Source organism: Monomorium pharaonis, chromosome 3 (genome assembly GCF_013373865.1).
Source record: "Monomorium pharaonis isolate MP-MQ-018 chromosome 3, ASM1337386v2, whole genome shotgun sequence".
NCBI lineage: Eukaryota > Metazoa > Arthropoda > Insecta > Hymenoptera > Formicidae > Monomorium > Monomorium pharaonis.
In genome coordinates this window covers 8694515-8697977 of record NC_050469.1, presented here as the reverse complement: position 1 = coordinate 8697977, position 3463 = coordinate 8694515, and the positions used below count along the sequence as shown (strand labels likewise).

Below are 3463 nucleotides of genomic sequence, written 5' to 3'. Positions count from 1 at the left end.
ACGACGCTCACCGGCGACGTGAGATCAACGCGCGCGATACACTACCAGATGAAAAACTTAGTCCCTCCGAGCCTAATCCGCAGCGACGGCAACGTAAGCGGCTATATCGCGCCCTCGAATTCAACTGACCTCCCCGATTGACCACGTCGTGACGCCGCAAACGAGCTCGCGTCTAGAGGTCATTCCACGCGAAGGCACAATACGCGCGCGGGTCGCGGATTGCGGACGCAGACGCGACGACAAAACAAGATAATTAATAAGTTAATGGTATCACCGACGCTCCCGACGCATTTGCCGACCTTCTCTCTGCGTCTTGTGTGCGGAGAACGCAGCCTCAACGCTACACCTTGTTTGTCCAATTATCTTCGATATTCTCTCGTCACACGGACGTGACGCGATACACGGACACTTGTCCGTTACTTTCCGTCTCTGTCCGAAATTATTCGAGGCACGCGGCGACAACTTCACGCGGATGCGACCCCCGCGGAGGCAGCGCCTAGCTTCATGCGGGAGGGATACCAACCGCGAGCGGTGCTCGCTTGCAATTGGCCCTTGTGAATTTTTCGTTGCACGGTTGTCACAGGTTTCAAATTTTTCTACGAGTCACAGTTCACAGTGCGCGCCTCGCAACGAACGTTGGGATCTCTCGTGCGTTTTACGTTTCTCGCTCTGTCCCACGTTCGATCGGAGTGCGTCGCGGAAGTGTAACCGGGAGTGTGACCGGGAGTGTGATCGTGAGTGCCCTCCGGGTCGCCGGGAGAGTTAACCTGGCGAGTCTGTTGTCGATCAAGCGATCTTCCCGATCGAGAGAAGTGGCGGTGCCGACGGGGGCCTCGCGAGCCGAGGATATCGACGTGACGTCACACCATCGGAGGAAGGAAAGCTGCGTACCCGGAAAGGACGGCGGGCCGGTGAGTGAAATATTATCTTACATTGAAAGTAATTACTCGCTTGTCTCGTGCGCTTCGTCTCGGGGCCGACCCGACGTCGCCGGTTGACGTGGTACGTACCACCTCACCGTGACCAGGAAGCGCAGGTTTTCCCCGAACTGAGAAACGCAACCGACAGGATCGGGAAAAGAGATCTACGAATGGAATCATCGAATGTGCTCCGGCTGTAAAAATAGGCGGGGCGTCCCGACATTTTTGTGTACGAGGGACACGGCGTCGGTTATGATCTCGGGGACTCGACTCGGCCCCGCGCTCGGCCGAGCCGAGCACGAAGTCGAAACAAAACGGTCGTCTCTCTCAGGCTGATTCTCGCGTGGATTAGAAACGGTGGGTAAGTCGAGGTCGCCCTTGACGTAAGCGACTCTACCCGCGTGCGGATACACAAATACGCTGACGCCTTTTCTCGCATATCGCATTCCAAGAAGCACGACATATACGCAGCGGCGACAGCGGCGGTGGCGTCGAGGCGCGCGGATTAGTATCTCCGGGAGGGGGGGGGGGGAGATTAGTCGCGATCGAGAACGGAATCGTTCACCTCCGGCTTATTGAATTTATTAGCCGATCGTCGACGCGATCGCGATCTCCGTCGATGCAAATGCTCGGGCGCCGCATGCAAAGCGTGTTGGCCGCCGCGCGATAAACAGGCGGTAACAAGTGGGTGTTGGCGCGCGAGCGCGGGATATTTTTACGCTTTTTAAGGCTATAGGCCGATGCAATCTTTGCTACATTTATTCACTTAATATTCAGGCATTCGAGCGTTTGAAATGACGTTGAACTGAATACGTAATAAACGTCCAATCTAACGTGTAGATATACGCCCCTTTCTTTTATCACTTGGGATTTTTATATCCCAGTTAAGTCGTTGTTATTAACTATACGTCGTACATTATTGATTGATCTACAATTCATTAATACCTGTGGATATTAAAAAATATACGGAAGCAGCACATTAAAGAACTTATTGCGACAGTATTTTCAAATAAAAAATCAGTAAAACGCTTTTATATTGTGTTTTCCTTGGAATGTTTAAAGAATCGTAAAGAACAGTTATTAAAAAGAAAAATAATATTTATTTAAACACTTTAAAACGACTAAGATTGTTCCCTAAGATTAATTACACTGAAAAAAATGTAATATATTCAATAAGATGTTATTGCGGACTGCCAATTACAGATATACTCAATACAATAATATATGCTATTGCAGTATCAACATTGTACTTGCATTAATAGCAAATATTATTGTATTGAGTATTTTATGTAGTTGGCAGTCCGCAATCACATATGTTATTGGCTGTATTACTTTTTTTTTCTGTGTATATATTGTATATTATTTATTATTCTATAATTCATTAATATCTAAGAATACTACATATATAAATTTAATATCTTCTGAAAAAAATAAGGAGAAATTAAGAAAATATTTAACCTATGGAAGAAATACATTAAGCAACTTATTGCGACAATGTTTTTAATAAGTAAAAAAATCAGTAAAATGCTGTTGTGTGTGTGTGTGTGTGTGTGTGTGTGTGTGTGTGTGTGTGTGTGTGTGTGATTTATAAAGGCTAGCTATTAAAAAGAAGAAATCTTTATTTTATATCAATTTAAAACAAAACTAAATCTGCTCTTGTAGATTTATTAAAATTGTTTTTATCATATATATATATATATATATATATATATATAAAAGAATAATAAAATAATTATATATGAAATATTTTTCATTAAATATATAAAAATAAATTTTATAGAAACGTAACATAAACTTTTCGTATTGTATAAATATATATAGCTCGATTTTTTAAGTCAAACCTCATTCAAAAATATCATTATTTCAAATTTATACTTTTCATATTTGATTTATTTACAATATAAACGATTACCCGAAATAATTTTTGTATACGCGAACTAGTTTCAACAGATCAATGTTACGTGAACATACAAGTCATACATTATTTTTTTATTGTACAAATTGAATCTCGAAATCTTTGAATGAAGGACAGGCGTGTATGGAAACAGTAAAACAAAATTTGCTGTGATGTGAGCCTTGTTTATTTTTTCAATGCTTTCAGAAACATAAAAAAACAGGCACCCCAGGTGACTGTTCTCGGGTTAAATTGCATACTGTTTAAAATCGGAATTTCTCTTTCCCTCTCTCTCTTTTTCCGCATATAACTCGACGCACAACTATGCGGAAGATATCGCGTATCGTCGGATGCATCAGATCAGTCAAATAAATCCGTCCGAAATAAAAGCGAAACATTCGCTTAGACGTAGGCGATACATGTGTATGCGCGCGCGTGCTATTTGGGTCGAATTCTTCCGCCCAATATCAGAGTAGTGGCGCGTCAATTCGGTCTTGCAATAAGCGGTCTCTACATCTCCCGGCCTTGACATCGACCGTAGCGAGCTACGCAGTTGCGACCACCGAGTACATCGCCGATATCTGCCACCTACTACCAGAACCGACACGCTCATACATTTAATAGCATAAACAACTCCGGTCCAACAAAT

The 3463-nt window shown here is 43.3% G+C and overlaps 1 protein-coding gene across 1 annotated transcript in view; it reads left to right on the top strand.

Annotated features, from left to right (window-relative positions):
- The first annotated feature begins 834 nt into the window (after positions 1-834).
- The window catches only part of LOC105837988, a 62779-nt gene continuing 60150 nt past the window's right edge, over positions 835-3463 (top strand). Inside the window, 1 exon segment of the mRNA XM_036284278.1 lies at positions 835-911. The gene's annotated coding sequence lies outside the window, so the exon portion shown is untranslated.